This window comes from Protopterus annectens, chromosome 1.part0 (assembly GCF_019279795.1).
Source record: "Protopterus annectens isolate FY-2018-M chromosome 1.part0, PAN1.0, whole genome shotgun sequence".
In the NCBI taxonomy this organism is placed as follows: Eukaryota; Metazoa; Chordata; order Ceratodontiformes; family Protopteridae; genus Protopterus; species Protopterus annectens.
Genome location: NC_056725.1, coordinates 1,964,631,557 through 1,964,652,731, shown reverse-complemented (window position 1 = coordinate 1,964,652,731; position 21,175 = coordinate 1,964,631,557).

Here is a 21,175-nt window from a genome sequence, read left to right as displayed (position 1 = left end):
TATGCTAGATTGTGATAACATTTGATAGTACTGCTGCTTAATGTGCAAACAAGCTGGTCCAAGATTTGTCTTTACATAATGGCTCTGTTTTAGCCACACCAAGTTACAGGTTTCAGGGTAGTTTTACAGATAAAATTTATTTTCTTGGAATTTCTGTCTGTACAGGGCACTGCTAACCTCTGGATGTAATAACACCAAGTAAGATTACTTGTTAGTGTATTGCTACAAGAAAACTTAAATTAACTTCACAAGGTATTTTCAGGTCTTAAAGACCTTTAGAATGACTTGAAGATAAAATAAACTAATAAAGTAAAAATAAAGCAGTAGCATTCCAAACAGTTAACTGAAATAAAAAACAATAAAATAAATATCTTATTTACCCAGGATGGAGCAGGATTAACCCAGAACCCCCTCAGAGTGTGGATAGGGTGCCAAGAAGGCCCAGTGTCTGCTATTCTAAAAGTGTATTAGGTCTGGCTTAAGCACTTGAGCTTCAGGCCAGGTATTCTACATTAAGAAGGTTTGTGGTCTGCACTCTTGTGGGAGGAGAGGCTGGATTCTGCTCTTCTGAGTTGGGAATTTCTGGTCGCAGGCTTATTGTGACTGCTTATTTGAACTGTTTCTTTCTGAAATTGGTGCGCCTTGTTGCTGTAGCATAGACCAGATTCAGGCCTGCTGAATCTAGCTTTGTTTGTATAACCTGAGCACTGATGCAGGCCATCTTTTTTTGGAGAAGGTTCCCCTGCACCCTAGTAAGGAGGGGTGGGCAGTTAGAACTTGTCTGAATGAAGACTGCTGGAACAGGGCTCAGTTTTGAGCTTTTTTATGGTTAATTGGGTAACTTGGTTAAGTCAGTTTGTTCGTTTTCTATTGTTTTTTATATATATATATATATATATATATATATATATATATATATATATGTGTGTGTGTGTGTGTGTGTGTGTGTGTGTGTATATATATATATATATATATATATATATATATAAATTGCACTTTATTCATCTGCTTTTACTGTATTTGTGTTTCTTCCTACTTTATTACTGGGGGCATTGACTACAACTCTGATCTGCGATATAAAACAATAAGTATCCTTTTCTGTGCTTTTAAACTTTTTTTTTTGAGTGTGTCTGCTTTATTTTCTGAAAAAAAAAAAAAAAATAAATATATATATATATATATATATATATATAGATATATATGGGTTCATGTGAAACCAACGACATGCAAAATAACGAAAGTCACTACATCGAAACGAAACCATCGACAGTTCAAAACATCGACAGTACATTTATACGTAAGTACAGTGCTAACATGGGTCCTGCAAGGGGGAAGTAAAGGATATGATATGATACTGTACCCATACTACTTCCCCCTTGCAGGACCCATGTTAGCACTGTACTTACGTATAAATGTACTGTCGATGTTTTGAACTGCCGATGGTTTTGTTTTGATGTAGTGACTTTCGTTATTTTGCATGTCATTGGTTTGACATGAACCCATATATATATATATATATATATATATATATATATATATATATATATATATATATATATATATATATATACTTGCTTCCCGCCTTTCTAAGCTAGTATAGTCCAGTTTTCAGGTTAGTGCTGAATTCAGGGCTGTGTTACAAATCTCTGTGTTTGCCCATACCTTACTTGGATAGAAGGACATTTCTCTGTTCATCTGTGAGAGATGGGAGCTTTGAGCAGCCTATCTGTCCCTGGAGGAGTGGTTTCAGCCCAGAAATTAGTAGTTTATTGGCCATTTTGGGCTAATTTCTATCTCTTTCTTTTCCCTGCTATAAATACCGTATTTGCCTGGTTTTGCACGCTGGGCAGCGCCGGTTAGCTAAGGTAAAACTATTCCCGGTTCCACAAAGTCTCCTCTTCAATTTTTCCCTTGGAACTAGACAAACTTTCAACTTAAGCACTTGAGCTATTCATTTCTCGGCCCGGCACTTGCTCAAAACTTATATCAAGCACTTATAAACCCTAGCATTAGACCCTCCTGTACTGTACAGAAGGACAAGCCTCTCTATTCGACCTTACCAGCCATCCAGTAAAACAGTTCACTGTACCTATCCAGGCATGTCCAAAGGGCAGTTTCAGGTGTACTCTCCAGTCCAACTGGTGAATCTGGGGATTTTCAGGCAATGTTACAACTGCCTCATGTACACAGACAACCCCCTCCTCCTACCACCAAACACTAATATATGCGAGAGATGCAGTTATACAGCCAAACTAGAGGCTAAGCTCTCTCAACCCAAGACTGGATCAGACAGTCAAGAGGAAAAGGGAAATACTTGCATCACACCACCAGTCTTACACAGACCCATTAAACCAGCACCAGCAAAAACACACACATAAATACATGAAAACATACTCAGAGACCGAGACTTCCAAAGCAAACATCCAAGCAACCTCCACCCCCCCCAACACAAACCATGAAACACATACTTCACAAAACCAGTGTGTCATGCAATCACAGCCCTTAAGGCAAAATAACATACCCAACATACTAGTAATAGTTGACTCTATAGTCAGGCACACTGACGTCCCACTCACTAGGCTGAATAAGGAGAAGGTTACTGTTAGCTGCCTGTAGGGTGCCAGGATCCACCACATAACACAAGCACTCAGGTCATTCCAGAACAAGCACAAATATGACTCGGTCATTGTCCATGTTGGTGTGAATGACCTGAGCCGTACCTCCCTGGACTACATGAAGAGAGACATGGAAGAGCTCTCTGATCATGTAGCCCAGGACGGTATGACATAGACTCTGAGTAGCATCCTGCCCTCACCAAGAATTATACCATGGTATAAAGAAAAAATTCTCGATTTCAACAATTGGCTAAGTTTCTGGTGTCATTCAAAGGGGATCCAGTGTCTGTCCGCCTAGGGTGACATGCTCGGCAAGCCACGCTGCTTTGCTAGAGATGGCTTGCACCTGTCACCCATAGGCTTTCAAATACTGACCAAGGCTCTTGCTACCCCCATAGTGCCTTTTTTAGGCAAGGCTCAAAAGACAAACCCACCACCGTAAATAGCACAAGTATCAAAAAACTAAGGATAATGCTACTCAATGCAAGAAGTCTAAACCTCAAAATGCACACACTCGAGGCACTTCTCAGTATGGAGAAAATCAATATATGTGCAGTAACAGAAACCTGGTTTAAGGCTCCAGAGAGCACCCCAGCACTACCAGGCTACAGCTCATACCATACATTTTGGCCACAGAACCCAAACCGAAATACAAAAGGCAGGGGCATATCCATATTCATCAAGTGTACCCACACCTCCAGGTTAGTGGCACAGCACGATGCTTCAGAGATCATCTATGTGCAACTAACAATGGGCAAAACTGCAATTCAAATTTTAGCTTGCTACAGATCACCCACCATGTCCCAGTACCCCCATTCCACATTTCTGGAAACACTGGGAAACATAAAGGTCCTACCAAACACCCTAATATTGGGTGATTTCAATTACCCAAACATTAACTGGGAGAACTACTCAAGTACTAACTCCCTTGCCCAACTTTTCCTAGAATTTATAAACTCAAATGCCCTGTCTCAACTGGTCAACACTCCCACCAGAGGTGACAACATATTGGACCTCGTCATCACCAACATGGGCGACTGGTGTTCCACACCAGAGGTCAACCCCTTGCTGGTTAGATCTGACCATAAACAAATCACTCTGGGTATTCATAGTCCACTCCCACCCCCGGACAAGAAAACCACCATGAAAAACTTTTCAAAAGCAAACCTCATGTTACTTAAGACTGAGGTGGAAAGTATCAAAGCCCTCATGCTGAAGTATAACACTGTCCAAGCTGCAAAATCCTTTACTAATGCATTCTATGGGAAGCTACAAGAATGCATGGATCGTGCCATCTCAAGCAAAACCAAGACTCACTCCTCCAAGAAAAGAAAACCAGTCTGGTGGACTCCTCCCATAAACAAGCTATACAGTAGAAGGAGGAAACTAGTTCAGAAATGAGTAAAATCCCAAGAAGGGAAAACATCCCTGATCAAACATCCCTGATCAGTATTAGCAAGAAACTACGATCCCTCATAAAATCATCCAAGGCGAACTTTGAAAGAAAAATTGACAAGGACTCCAAAGATAATCACAAGGCATTCTTTAGCTATGTCAAGAATCTAAGTGGCAATACTCAGATCTTCTCAGAGTTAGTGCAGAATGGCAAAAAATACACTGAACCGGCCAATATCGCCAACATCCTGGCAGACAGGTTCAGCACAAACTTCATCCCCCTCTCACCCCCAAAAGGGCCCATAACCATACCAGAAGAATGTAGAGTCCCTGAAATCATGGGCACTCAGGTTAAAACAGTCCTCTCCAAAGCCAAAAACACAGCATCAATGGTACCGGATGGTGTCCCAGGCTGCATCTTACATGAGCTCAAAGATTAACTAACCCCTCACTTAAACACACTGTTCAAATTCAGCCTCGCCACAGGCTACATACCCAAAGAGTGGTGCACAGCAATGGTTATTCCACTCTACAAAGGTGGACCTACATCAGACCCTACATTAACAGAGACATTGGGAACCTCCAAACACTGGACCCTACCCAGTATGGCTTTGTTAAGGGCATATCATGCCTCCTAAACCTGGTGGACTTCTTTGAGACAGTTACCAAGGCTATAGATGAGGGAAAGGTGGTACACACAGCCTACCTAAACCTTGGTAAGGCCTTCAACACTATTCCCCATTCTGGTATTATAGACAAGTTCACCAATGTGAACATAAATCCCTGTGTCACAGGATGGGTTGCCAACTGGCTCACGGACAGAACCCACATGGTGAGAGTTGTGGGAACTAGGTCAGACTCTAAACCGGTTATAAGTGGCATTCCCCGGGCTCTGTCCTATGACCCCTCCTGTTCAGCATATACTTCTCAGGGGTACAGGCAAGCACAGGAGGACTATGGCTGACCAAGTTTGCAGACGTCTGCAAACTAGGGGCTATAATTGACTCTCCGGCTGACACACAGACATCCTCCAAAAGGGTCTCACTGAGACAGATACCTGATGTCAAAATCATGGCCTCAAGCTAAATGCCAAAAAGTGCATAGTCATCCCCTTCAGAAAAAACAAAGTACCCACAAACAACCACATAGGTGGTAGTCCTCTAAATACGGAAAACGTAATAAGGGATCTGGGGACCCAAGTAGATAGTAATCTCACCTTTGATAATCACATTGCCAAAGTGGTTAGAAAATCCTTCTATGTGGCCCACCTAATCACAAAAGGGTTTGTATCCAGATCAAAAGAGGTCATTGTGCTCCTCTGCTCATCACTCATCAGACTTATCATAGAGTACAACGCCCCATTTGGGATGTTCCTTACAAGACACCTGCAACAGCTGGAAAGACCACAGAAGTACCTCACCAAGAGGATCACTGGCCTCAAATAGATGCCCTATGCAGCTCGACTGAAGAAACTCCAGTTGTACCCGGTTGCATACCGCCTACTCAGAGGTGATCTCTGCCTGACATACAAGGCCATGTCCAACCCAGAATTGATGGACATGCTCCACCTAAAGAAAAACTTATCCCTCGAGCCACACGCTCTAGGGATCTAAACCTCACACGACAATAAATAGGAAGTGCTGGAGGGATAGAATCCTGTCCCAGAGACTTCACATGCATTGGAACAAGATCCCAATCTACATTAGGCAGAGCTCCCCACTAACACTCTTCAAAAGAAACCTTGATGAGTGGATGGGAAACAGAAAGTTTACCTCTGGGATCACTTCAGTAGCTCTGCTGGACAGAGGCACAGGGAACTAATCTAAGGGGGCGGCAAAAGCCAACACATACTGGCTAGGCTTATAAATGCCTTTGGGCAGATAGCCTAGTACCAACCTATGAACCTATGAACCTATAAGCAGATGGAAGCTGTGGGAAAATGAGCAGGAGACAATTTGAAGTAAAGGATGTTTACTCACATACAATACTGGTTTGTTGTGTATAGATATATAGAAAACAACAGGTGGGAAAATACTTAAATAGGTTACACAACAGAAAAAAAATAATGAAAGAAATGAAGGAGGAATTTTGGAAATCAGATTACCATAAGCCAGAGTCACAGACTTTTAAAACCACAACAAGAAAAGGGTGGGAATATTGGGGAAAATTTCAAACTGGAACTCAAGTCCTGTGGTTAGAATTTCAAATACTTTTAACTTAATGCCACAGTGGGGGGAGGGGGTGGAGCATATTCAAAAAACCAGGGGAGCAAAACAGTAGCTAGGTAAAAAGAAAGGAACTGTAATGCGACTTTTTGTAGGTGTATGCAGCTACAGAGAGTACTAAAGCACAAATCCTGGAGCAGAATTCACAATACTTTCACTAATGCATTCCCACGACATATTGAGGCATCAGATTACTGGAATACAACAATGAGCAGGTATATACAGCTATAAAAAGTACTGAAGCACAAATCCTGAAGCAGGGTTACAAATACTGCCACTACTGCAAACTTACTACAGACTAACACTAGACCATGCAGCAATTTATCAGTAATGCTGTAATAAATTACTAATTGTGGCTCAAATCCAGCATCAGATCACAGTCCTTCTACAATTGTGAAAGAAGCTTCAAGACTATCCAGACTGGATTCAAAATAGAAGAAGCTGCCCTTTACATGTAATTCTACTTATGGAAATAGAAGTGCAGCATAATGCATAAATAATGCTAAAATCTTGTAATAATACATAATCTTCACACAACTACAGATTAAGATATAAGACTAACATCCCAGAACAGACTGAAAAATGCAAACAGATAAATGGAAAAAAAGCAGAGAAGTTCAATAAAGTATTGTCACACAGGCCATTATATGTGCAGCTAAAAATATTTAAGCAGAACTTAAATAAGAAGCTTTTTCCCTCCTTTTGATAAAATGATTGTATCTCACACCACTCAGAGTCTTGAACAAAGGACCTTGGTGGATGTAGCTCTATGCTAAATATAGCAGACTTATTAGAGAAAGATCCAGTCATTTAAAGCCAATACTGGAGCTCAAGTCCTCTGGTTAGAATTTCCGAAACTTTTAGATTAATGCCTCAGTGGGGACTGGGGGAGACTCAAAGAACAGGTTAAAACAGTATCAAGGTTAACAGACAGCCACTTTAATGCACCTTTAGGCAGGTATATACAGCGATAAAGAGTATTGAAGCACAAGTCTTGTAGCAGAATTCACAATACAGCCACTACTCCAATCCCACCACAGATTAAGACACCAGATTATTAGACTACAACTTTCAGATGGTATATACAGCTATGAAGAGTACTGAAGCAAAAGCCCTGGAGCAGAGTTCCCAATACTGCCACTACTGCAAACCTGCCACAGACTAAGGCACCAAACCATGCAGAACTGTGCCAATAATGCTTTAATAAATGACTAAATGAGGCTCAAATCTGGCAACAGATCACGATCTTGGCACAACTTTGAAAGAAGCTACAAGAGTGTCCAGACTAGATTAAAAATACAAAAAAATACCTTTTACATGTACTTCTACTTATGGAAATATAAGTACAGTATAACTTATAAACTGCTAAAATGTTGCAGTAATAGATAATCTTCAACTACAAATGGAGCTGCAAGACTAAGGTCCCAGAACAAATTAAGAAATGCAAACAGAGAAATGGACAAAAAGCAGAGAATTACCAAAAGTATAATCACACAGGCCACTATATGTGCAACATAAAAATTTAAGCAGAATTTAAGTAAATCATTTTGTCTTCCTTTTTGATGAAAAGCTTGTATCACAAACCTCTTAGAGTCTTAAACAAAAGACCATGGGTGGATGTGACTCTGTGCTAAATATAGTAAACTTGATAAAGACGGATCCAGTCAATTACAGCCAATAGTGCAGCTCAAGTCCTGTGGTTAGAATTTCAGAAATTGTTAGCTTAATGCCTCAGTTGGAGATAGGGCAGACACAGGGCAGGGGAAAAAACAATAAGGGTAAACCAAGAGGCATTGTAATGCAACTTTAAGCAGGTCTATAGAGCTATGAAGAGTACATCCTGGAGCAGGATTCACAAAACTGCCACTACTGCAGTCCCACCACAGATTAAAGCATCAGATTACTGGAATACAATATGCAGATATATACAGTTTTACAAAGTACTGAACCACAAGCTCTAAAGCAGGATTAAAAACACTGCCTCAGCTGCAAACCTACCACAGACTAAGACACCAGACCATGCAGTAATTTACCAGTAATGCTGAAATAAGTCACTAAATGTGGCTCAAATTCAGCAGCAGACCACAGCCCTTCTAAAACTGTGAAAGAAGCTGCAAGAGTGCTAGATTCAAAATACAAAAAGCTACCTTTTACATCTAATTTTACTTATGGAAATAGAAGTGCACCATAATGCGTAAACAATGGTAAAATCCTGCAGGCTGTTTTGCAGGCTGTTTAGTATTCAAACATGCTATATATTTATCTGTGTACTACAATGACTTCATAGTTTAAATGATTCTTTATATTTGCAGTATTTACAATCTGTAGACTGCTATTATCCATAATAATTAGTATTTTGTTGTGCAAGTGGGAGTTAGAGGCTTTATTTATACTGGGTTAACAGTAGCTGTTATGATGAAGTGTTATATAAAATTAATTTATTAAAGGGGATGTTTTCTGCACTTTCTCTGCAGTATTATATGACAGCAGATTCAACTGTGATTGTTTTTCACTACTTGAATTCAAGAAGTAAAGTTAGCCAAGGTAAAAATCTGAATATTGAAAAGACTTTATTTCCTTTATACATTTTGTCCAAAGTATTAGGCAGTTTAGGGAAACTCCCCAATGGGATTACACTGCATAATAAGCTTTTTGTCTGTAGCATTTACTACAGTAAGGCACAGCTCCATGCATTTAAGTTTGAATAGGAGGGTATTTATTTGATCATAGGCTGCTACCTATGGTTCACAGACCAGTTAAAGCAGTTCAAGCCTCGCTGCAGCAGCCCAAACTGGTACACCAGACTACTACTTTACCCAGTGCATAAGACATGGGGGAATAGGCTTGGATTCAATCAGTACCTCTCATCCGTTCATTTAAGTTAGATTTGAACATGGAGAAGGAATTCCTTTACTTCAAGAGAAGGTGGGCTTGTCCCAAGGGTCAGAGATTCTTTGGGAGATTCTTTGGGAGGGATATTTGCCATACCAATAAATTTAATTTATGGTGTGCTATAAATTAATGTCCTTTGCTCTTGTATTTTTGTTATTGCTGACCTTATGGGTTTGAAGCAGATTTTATGCTTTTTGGTCAAGGCATATATCACCACACAGGAGTCTTTAGGAGATAGAAAGAGAGTAAGGGTCTGTAGATGGTCTCGGTAACTTAGAGAGTTCATTCCTCAGATATTTCTGAAAAATGTTCACAACACACAAAAATGGGGTCTATATTATAAGAGCAAGGATTTCAATATTCAAACACCATATGGGTGACACCAAATGGTCGAATATTGAAAACCTTGCAAGTGTGAACAGAGATTGCCATAGGGAATTCATCCCTTTGCTTCAATGTATTGTGATCTCGGAGTTGGTATATTTAAGTAGTGTGGGGGGTGCAGGGGGCTTGCCCCCCTGCTCAGAGCGATCAGGTAGGTTTTTGTTTATTTTTTTACATTTTTTAGTTTTGTTTCAAAGTTTCACAACTTGCTCATATGGTGTTGACCATATGGTTTTCAAAGTTGCGAAACTTCGTTCTTATAATATAGACCGAAAAAATGTGCAAATCTTAGACATATTTTGAGAGACTCACTGAGAAGAGTGCTTGCAGTATCAGAGAAGGCTAAAAAATATCAGAATATTGTTAAAACAACCTAAGAAAAGTACAGAAACAAACAGATTGAGTTTCTTTAACAAGTGCAGGCTGAAAAACAGTGATGCATTCAACAAAATGAATAAATACAGTACAGAAGTATTAAATATTACTGAAACTGAGCAAGTGCAAAAAATATACTTATATCAGCGTTGTAGGTCCAAATGATTTTAGAAGAGATCAAAGTCTTGCAGTCACAGGTGTCCAGGCCAGGCACAAGGATGCTCTGAATATAAATGAGTGCAGTCACACAAAAATGTAATTCTTTTATACCAGCAGGAGGAAATACTTTTATAAGGTTAAACACTCAGGCCAATCAGATAAAAGCACATTAACCTATCGACCAGTAGTGCCCACCTTGGATGGGTTGAATTTAGCTTTCGGCTCCCACCAAAGTGCAAAAGAACCCTTCCAATGTAAAACAAACTGGATTTCAGCTCAAGTGCAGTAACAAATGTTTCCAACAGAAGTAAGAATTTCTGTGATATCAGATATCCTTGGAAATAAGTTCACTAACACAGAAAAATGTTCACAACACACAAAAACTTTGCAAAAGTTAGAAATATTTTGCCAGACTCACTCAGAACAGATTTTGCAGTAGGTTAGGAAATATCAAAATATCATTAAAATAACCTAAGAGCAGTACAGTAACAATCAGATGGAGTTTCTTTAACAAGTGCAGGAGGAAAAGCAGTGATAAATTCAACTAAATAAATAAATGCAGCACAGAATGTTAAATATCACTGAAACAGTTAGAGTAAGTACAAAAATATACTTATATCAGATTTGTAGGTCCAGATGATTTCAAAAGCAATAACAGGTGTTCAAGTAAGGCACAAGATAGTCTTCACTACACATATGTAAGTTAAATGAAAGGTGATAAAAGGGGCAATATGATAACTGTGGATACAATGCAATACAAGGCTAAAATATTGGAGTTGTTAAGTGACAGTAACTGTTATGAGGTTATTAATGAATTGATCCCCTTTTGTTGGATTTATACAAAATGGAGACTGATTTTAAGATTTACAATTTTATGCAAGTTGACAAATCTGTGATGCTTTCTTTTCAATATATCAGAAGCACACAAATATAAGGATACTACCCCTTTTTGCACAATTATTTTGGCAATTTAGTTTAAAATTAAGGAATTTCCATTTTTGTATCTAGCATCGTGAATAGTATCACAAACACACAAAACATTCCACATTTTTAAGTGAGAGGACAGAAAATGGCAAAATCATATTAATAACTGGTGATATTATAAGATGATATGCAGTTACAGTAAACTCTCAGTTAACCGGCACCCATGGGGATTGGTAGATGCCGGATAACTGTAGTTTCTGGTTCCTTTGAGTTGCTATTAAAAATAGGCCTGACTAATACTGTCCCCTATACTATTTGTTTGGTTTGACTTGCTCTTAAGTTGGGGAGAGAGGGAATCTATTCCTATCTTCCTTTTTTAAAACTCTAAAACTCTAAAAATGTAAAGTATGCTTTTGTGGGGGAATGAACAGAAAGTGCAACACATGACAATTGTACTGTGCTTCTTCGTTTTTTTTTTTTTCTGGTGGCTTGAGAGTTCTGATTGCTTGCGTTCTGTTTAACTGAAAGTTTACTGTACTCCCAGTGAATAAGGAATTGATCTGGTACACAGTTTTTTAGAACACTGTACAAGAAAGCCCACTAGATAAATGGATAGTATATGTGTTTTGTTAAATGTGATTTTATAGAACATTTTTTTTTTCTTTTGAAGACAAGATGTGTAGACAAATTGTATGGTGGTAGGAGTGGCTCACACATTTCAAAATTTGGTTTTAAATGAATAGGAAAGGATGTTTCTTTAAGTAAATTCATTCAGCTAAGGGTTTTTTTGTTTGCTATATTAATTGTTTACTTTTTTTATTTAACAGTAGTGGGTGAGAAGGGAATTTATTCTATAAGGCAACACAACACAGCATACACTTTTGAGTATTACTTTTAAAACAAGCATAACATAATATACTTTTTCTTGCTGCGATCTTTTAATTTTATAAGTTACAAGTGATTTTCACATCAGAGTTATATAAAAAACAGCATTTGGTAAAAATTGCATTTATACAAACAAAACACATCCATTGTATTTAAAAAGAATGTTATTACACATCAAATTTGTAAACTGTCTAAATTAACTACTGATTCTAAGTTTCTGAAAAAAAGTTTGGATGAATTGGAAATGTTTCTTGTTGAGAGAGGCTATGGTAGTTATGTGATAAGGATCAGCTTTATCGGGTTATATTTGAAAGGTAAAACATTCCCCAGGATTCAACAAGCCCTGCATTGTGTGCAGAACTAGTGCAGGAGCTCCAGCAGGCAATATGCCTGCCGTGCAATCCAAGAATCTGCTGTAGGGACATGCACGAGCGTTCCTGCAGTAGTCCTGCACGGACTCAGCTCCTGTATGCAAATTACCCCATTTGCTGGTGAAATCCATGCAAATGAGGTGAATCTGTGACCCACCAAGCTGGAAGCCAGCCATGCACGACTAGTGTAATCTGCAGAAATGTACTACATTTCTGTAAACGACAAACAGGAGCCATGACAGCTCCAAATAAAGGGTGGATATTATGCAGAAAGCATGCCAATGGTCAAATATATGGTGATTAGCATGGAAAACAGTTGCAAAAATAAAATAAATTAACTTTTATTTTTTTTAGCTGATCTCAGCTGTTTAAGCTTAGGGCAGAGGTGCGCAAATGGGAGCAGGCAAAAAATAAAATAAAAACAAATTACTACAGCACTCAACTTTCCTCACTTGTCTAGAGGAAAACAGTTTTTAGTACTTAATAAATAAGCATCTATTCAGGCATGTCTAAAGGCCAGCACCTGGTGTTTCCTTTCCTCCTGTCTACCTGATGAATCTGGGCATCTTGGGACAATGCAGCAACTGCCTCATGTACACAGACGACCCTGTCCTCCTACCACCCAACACTATGACCTGTGAGAGATGCACTTATATAGCCAAACTGGAAGCAAAGCTCTCTTCACTGAAGACTGGACTAGACAGTCAAGAGGAGAAGGTAAACACTTGCACTGCACCACACTCATCACATAGTCCCTCAAAACCTACACAACCAAAACACACACACAGAAGCATAAAACACACACCTACATTCGCGGAGGTTCTCAGTAAAAATCTGCCCAAACAACCGACACCTCCAAAGCAGAAATGCAAGCAACCTCCACCCCCCAACACAACCCAAATGACACATAGCCCACATACTCAGAGTGCAACTCAACTACAGCCCATAAGGCATAATGTACCCAACACTCTCTTCATAGGTGACTCTATAGTCAGGCACACTGATGTTCCACTCACCAGGCTAAACAAGGAAAAGTTACTGTCAGCTGCCTGTCAAGTGCCAGGATCCACAACATAACACACGCACTCAGGTCACTCCACAACAAGTACAAATATGACTCTGTCATTGTCCATATTGGTGTGAATGACCTGAGACATACCTCCCTGGACTACATGAAAAGAGACATGGAGGAGCTCTCCGATCTTGTAGCCCAGGCAGGTATGACCCTAGCCCTGAGTAGCATCCTGCCATCACCCAGAATGATGCCATAGTACAAGGACAAAATGACTGGCTTTAACAATTGGCTAAGCTTCTGGTGCCATTCTAAGGGAATCCAGTATCTGTCTGCCTGGGATGACATGATCGACAGACCACACTGCTTTGCCAGAGATGGCCTGCACATGTCACCCTTGGGATTCCAGATACTGGCAAAGGCTCTTGCCACACCTATAGTGCCTTTTTTAGGCAAGGTTCAAATGATAAATTCACCACCGTAACAGGTACAAGCAAGCAAAATCTAAGGATAATGCTACTCAATGCTAGAAGTCTAAACCTTAAAATGCACTCACTCAAGGAACTCCTTAAATGGGAGAACATTGACATCTGTGCAGTGACAGAGACCTGGTTCAAAGCTCCAGAGATCACCCCTGTATTACCAGGCTATAATTCATACAACACCTTTCGTCCACCAAACCTGAACCGAAACATTAAAGGTGGAGGCATGTCCATATTCATTAAGGATATCCACTCCTCCAAGCTAGTTGCTCAACATAATGTGTCTGAGATTATCCAAGTTCAACTAACTCTGGGAAAAAACGCAATCCAGGTTGTAACTTGCTACAGACCCCCCCCCCCCACCATGCCCCAGGATTCCCACTCCTCTTTTCTTGATACACTGGAAAATATTAAGGTACAACCCAACACTCTAATAATGGGTGATTTCAACTACCCTACCATTAACTGGGAAAACTACTCATGTACCAACTCTTTTGCTGAACGTTTTCTGGAAATTATCAATTCTAATGCCTTGTATCAACTTATCCATACCCCCACCAGGGGCAGCAATATCCTAGATCTGGTCATCATAAACATGGGTGACCAGTGTTCCACACCAGAGGTCAGCTCCTCGTTGGTCAGATCCGACCACAAGCTAATCAACCTAGACATCCACATCCCGCTCTCACCCCCCATTTGGAAAACATCCATAAAAAATTCTTCAAAGCCAACTTCACGCTTCTTAAGACAAAAGTGGCAAACTTCACGACACCCATGCAGATGGACAATAGAGGTACAACTGCTGAATTCTACACAAATGCACTTTATAAGCACTTACATGAGTGCATGGATCGTGCTATCCCTAACAGAACCAAGATGCTATCCTCCATAAAAAGGAACCTAATCTGGTGGTCTTCTGCCATAAACAAACTCTACAACAGAAGAAAGAAACTGTTGCAAAAAAGAGTAAAATCCCATGATTGGAGGAACTCCCTGGTCAGCCTCAGTAAGAAGCTGAGATCCCTCATAAAATCCTCCAAAGCTAGTTATGAAAACAAAATTGCCACTGATTCTAAAGACAACCACAAAGCATTCTATAGCTATGTCAAGAATCTCAATGTCATCACTCAGATCTGCTCTGAGTTATAGCACAATGACACTAAATATACAGAACCAACTGATATTGCCAACATCCTGACAGATAGGTTCAGTGCTAACTTTACCCCCCTCTCACCCCCTAAAGGGCCAATCTTTATACCGGAAGAATGCAAAGTTCCTGTAATCATGGCTGCATAGGTAAAAACCTCACTCTCCAAAGTCAAGAACACAGCATCCATGGGACCTGATAACATCCCCGGCTGCCTTCTACATGAACTACAGAATGAACTGGTGCCACACCTAAGTACCATGTTCAATCATAGCCTCACCTCAGGCTTTCCACCCATTGAATGGCACACTGCAATGGTTATCCCACTCCACAAGGGGGGGGCATAACAGACCCCGGGAACTACTGCCCCCATTAGCCTGACGAGCCTGGTCTGCAAGGCCATGGAATGTATCATCATGGAACTCATAAACAAAAACATTGGAGATCTCCAAACTCTGGACAGCACACAGTTCGGGTTTGTAAAAGGCAGATCATGTCTCCTAAACCTGATACACTTCTTTGAAGTAGTCACCAAAGCCATAGATGAGGATAAGGTGGTTCACACAGCCTATCAAGATCTCACCAAGGCGTTCGACACCATCTCCCACTCTGGAATTATAGATAAACTCACTAAACTAGGTATAAATCCCTATGTCACAAGATGGGTTGCCAACTGGCTTACTGACAGAACCCACACTGTGAAAGTAGCAGACTCCAAATCAGACTTCAGACCAGTAACAAGTGGAATACCATACGGTTCAGTCCTGGGTCCTCTCCTGTTTGGTATCTACTTCTCTGAAGTACAGGCTAACACAGAAGGTCTTTGGCTAACTAAATTCACAGATGACTGCAAACTAGGAGCCATAATCGAAACTCCTAATGATGTGGACATCCTACAAAAGGGCCTCACTGAGACAGATGCCTGGTGTCAAAGCCATGGTCTCAAGTTCAATGCCAAAAAGTGCATTGTCATCCCCTTTGGTAAAAACTCTGTACCCATGAACTACCACATAGGCGGTAGTCTACTTAACACCGAAAGTGTGATAAGAGACCTTGGGACACAGGTGGACAGTAGTCTCTCCTTTGATAATCACATAACCACAGTGGTCAGGAAATCCTTCTACATGGCATGCCTCATCACAAATGGATTCTCATCCAGAAAAAAGAGGTCATTGTTCCCCTCTGCTCATCACTCATTAGGCCCATTTTAAACTACAATGACCCTTTTGGTATGTACCTCACAAGACATCTACAACAACTGGAAAGGCCACAAAAGGACCTCACAAAGAGGATTACTGGCCCCAAACAGATGCCTTACACAGACTGTCTCAAAAAACTCCAGCTTTACTCCTTCACATATCGCCTACTCAGAGGCGATCACTGCCTAACATTCAAAGCTATGTCAAACCCAGAGCTGTTGGACATGCTCCACTTAAAGAAATCCCAATCCCTCCGAGCTACATGCTCTAGGGACCTAAACCTTGTCACCACAATAAACAGAACATGCTGGAGGGATAGATTCCTGTCCCAGAGACTTCCCATACTCTGGAACAGACTACCTATCTACGTCAAACAGAGCTCCTTATTAGCCCTCTTCAAGAAAAATCTTGATGATTGGATGGGTAATAGGATATTCACCCAGGGGATCACTTCTGTGGTTCTGCTTGACAGGGGCACAGGAAAATAACTTTATTGGGTGGCAAAAGCTAGGGTACCTTTCTGGCTAGGCTTGTATAGGCCCTTGGGCCAATAGCCTAGTACCTACCTATGAACCCTAAAATAAGCATTCTAACCAAAATCACTATTTTGCCATTATATTCAATTTCAGGCAGAAGACAACATGGTCAGTGGATAGTGGTTGCTAAGGGAGGAGGCTCAGTGGGGCACCTGTAACTATGCATCAGCAGGCAGTCTTATGCAAATGAGGGGAATGATACTGAGTCCCAGATTTCCACTGCATGCTAGTCAGCACCCAACAGTGTTAGAGCAGGAATAACTTGGTTCAAGCCTAGGAGTTAGCTGACGTCATAAGGGGTGTGTCAGACATAGGGTAAGTAGATTGGAGCCTTGTGGCTCAGGTTTGCCGTTAGCTTAGCAGAGCTAATAAAGGGGTGTGCCTGAGGCTGCCTAGCACTCTTAACATTGCCTAAGCAGGTGTGTGTGCCACGCACCAGGTTTTAAAGGAAAAAAAAGAAAACAAGGAAATAGCAGCTCTGTGCACATTTGAACACTGTGTTTGCATGACATGCCCCCGAACTTAAACAGTAAGGCAATGGGAAGGGAAAACAGCAGTAGGAAGGTAAACTAGGAGAACTAGCATAGCTAGCAGGTGAAATGTATCAGAATCAGCCAATTACACAGGCAGCAGACCAGCCTAGCCCAGAACACTACTATAAATTATGCAAACACCTTTCCCTCTGGTTTTTCCCACATACTCTACACCACCGGTGTATACAAGTGGGGGAATTTTAACAAACAAAAACAACAAAATGATAGGGGCTGCAATAACTGTCATACATCAACATGTGGAAGTGGCTGAGGGTGGTGAGGATGAGAATGCTGTTGACCAACCCACAGTGAGGAGACAGAGAAGAGTGCACAGACCCAGAGTAAGCTACCAGGGGCTACATGAGCTGGAGATAGTGGAGCGCTATAGGGTGGACAGGGACCTCCTACAGTAAATTGTGGAGCTGTGCCCGCCATGCCTCACACACAGAACTAATAGAGGGCAACCCATCCCAGTGGATACCAAGGTATGTGTAGGCCTAAGAATACTAGCTACAGGTACCTTCCAAAGGCCAACTGGAGATATAATGGGAATCTCACAGGCATCAGCATACAGGGTACTCTACCAGTTCCTGGATGCCATGTCATCAGATGCCAGTGAGCATGTCTATTTCCCCAACACCCATGAGGCATTGGCCAGCAATATGCATCTCTTCCACCAAATAGCAGAATACCTTGAGGTAGTAGGTGCTATAGACTGCATGCACATACACATCAATGCACCACCTGGTGAGCAGGGTAAGGTCTACATCAACAGTAAGGGCTTCCCCTCCATCAATTGCAAGGTCGTGTGCGATGCCCAGGACACTATAATGAATGTGTGTGCTGGCTGCCCTGGAAGCTATCACGATTCCCACATCTGGCATCTGAGACAGCTGTACCAGAGATTTGCCAGTGAGGACATCCCTTATGGTCACCTAGTGGGGGATGCTGGTTATGCACTAGAGCCATGGCTGATGACACCCATCAGAAATGCACACACACCCAAACAAGAATTCCATAATGAGGCACACTCACAGACCAGAGTTGTAATAGAGTGTGTCAAGTCAAGATTCCGGTGCATGGACTCATCCAATGGAGTCTTGCAGTACTCCCCAGCTACATGTACTCAAATTGTCATCATATGTGCCATGCTACTCAATATTATCCTGTGGAAACAGCTGCAGCAGAGACAGCATGGGGCAGGGCCACACAGCCCCCTCACCATTGCCAAGGCCTGCACAGGCACATAGTGACTTGGAGGAGGAATAACCTGAGCCTGCCCCAGTAGGCAGAAGGAGGCATGCCCAGTATGCTCTGGCCTTGGCAAAGAGGCAATGCATAGCACATACACTGACACAGGAGGGATCCAGGGAATGACATCACTCTCTGACTCGCACATGCAGTAAAAGGGATGCCAAACATGACACTATGTGCATCCTACATAGGCAGCCCTCCAGCACTATCCTCAGTACTGGCACACCCACAAGGTAAGTCAATCTCCTTACCAATTGTTGAATGGAGTAGTATGTGTTGTTACTTGTATCTATGGTATGGATGTGAGCATGCAAGGGAAGTGGGTGGCTGAATGGGATGCCAGCAGATTTTAGACACCTATAGTGGCACCATGAGATCTGTAACAAATACTGGTGTCACCAAAGTAGCCAGTCCTACACATGGCGACAAAACCTACTGCAGGAAATGTGCTGGGCCACATGTATGTCCATATGACTCACACATGCTAGTGAAGAAGATTCACATACCCAACAACAGTCTCAGCCAGCAGGACATGTTTAGACAAACACAAACAAAGGTCGTGCTAAGACCTCTGAATGATGGCTATGGGTAACCTCCCCCCAGGCCTACACAGACAGACTACAGCAGGTCAGGCAGTGGTATGTTAGTTATGAAGGGTAAGAAGTCAGAAACAGATATGTAGGTCAATCAAACCTAACAGCTGTAGTATACTGATATGCCTCTAGTCAGTATGATAGGTTAGAATACAGGATGAAATGGAGTACCTGACATACCAGTACAGTCATAGCAAATGTGTACAAGTGTCAGGTGTGCCCCCCAAAATCCTATGTAGAAATGTAGAAACAGTCAGGTGTGGCCCCAATCCTGTGTCAAAATGTAGAAACAGTCAAGTGTGCCCCCCCCCAATCCTGTGTAGAAATGTAGAAACAGTCAGGTGTGCCCCCCATTCCTATTTAGACATGTAGTAACAGTCTGGTGTGCCCCCAAATCTGATGCATACATGTTGTAACAGTCAGTTGTGCCCCCCCCAATCCTGTGTAGAAATGTAGAAACAGTCAGGTGTGCCCCCCAATCCTATGTAGAAATGTAGAAACAGTCAGGTGCACCCCCCAATCCTGTGTAGAAATGTAGAAACAGTCAGATGTGCCCCCCATTCCTATTCTGACATGTAGTAACAGTCTGGTATGCCCCCCCACTCCGATGTACACACATTGTAACAGTCAGGTGTGCCCACCCAATCCTGTGTAGAAATGTAGAAATAGTCAGGTGTGCCCCCCGCCAATCCAATGTAGACATGTAGTAACATGTATGTGTAGGTATAATACCAGTGGAGCACAGATGACCTGAGGTGGAAAAGGTAGCAGGATAGATTGTAGCATTTGTACAATATGCAGGTATGCGTGTGTTAGGTTGTTGTGTGTTTCATATTGTGTGAGAGTGGTCAGTATGTATGCATGTCGTGGTTTGACCTGGTGGCCATTGCCCACTACTGCCAATGACAGGGCCAAGTCCTCACAACTGCAGTGCCAAAGACAATTCCCCCCAGTATAACACATGCTAGCAGTAAGCCATTGTAAATGTATGGTGGTAATATGTGTCACCATCTGAAAGATGGACATGGTATGACTGTTGGGCTAGATATACAAGCGGTACTCAGGGAAAAGTACCCCAGACATACAGTATATAATGTGTAACCATGAAATGGACACACCCTTAGAACTGTACATACAGGTATGCATCACATTATCTGGGCTTATAGTACGTAATGTCGATGTCTTCTGGCCGATCACATGCAGATCACAAAGGTGATAGGACTGATGTATTGGGAAATAGCTGATGTTCCTGCACAAGCCAGCATAACTGGAATGTCCCATACATATCTGTGAGTCAGATGCAAGTAGTGTCCACAGCACACATGCACCCAGCTCACCTAAACACCACCCAGATGTGCCTCTCTGGTCATATATCTGCTGATGGGAATGGGTACAATATGACCCCCACCTGTGTATGGCAGTTGCAAAAGAATGCAGCATGCAGTGCAGGTATCCCATGCAGGTGTGTCCCTAGCTGTAAGTAGCATCCTGCCAGCATCCACACCACCTGATCAATACTGATAGAAAGTATTGGCATGAACACCTAGCACACCTGCCCTGTCACCCCAGGGGAATATACTCTATGGCAGTCTGGGACTGTAGGACTGACAGAATGCAATGGCTTGCTACAGCTGGCTTGCATCACCACCAAATGGCCTACAGGCCTCTGTGAAAGGCTTGTGTCTCACCCGTACTGCCAATGTATGTTATGTCATGGACACCCAAATAACAACATAACACACTCCACATAAGCCATATGCAAGGCCATGTGGCCAAAAGCACAGTAACATGTCCACCATGTCCCACTGCATGAACTGTGGACCAACACCAAAACACAGTTGTGATGAGGTGATGACTATAGGGAAAGTATCAGAAAATGTATGCATGTTGTGTGGAAGAGGATAGAATAATAGAGGGTGGTGGGTGGGAGCATGGGCAGCATGGAATGTGCAAGGTACGACACACAGCCGTGTGCACATACTATCCCTGGCTGCAAATACAAAAATAGGTGGCTACAAACCTGCCCATACACCACAATAGGGGTAATGTCCTGACTTATGACCCCTGCCTCTGGGTAACCTGTGTGAATCTGTACAGCTGTGAGGTATTGCCACAGCAAGACAAGGCCATACTGTCATGTCGATGGATATACAAGTATGGGATCCTCTGCCAGCACTGTACCAAAGTGCTGAAC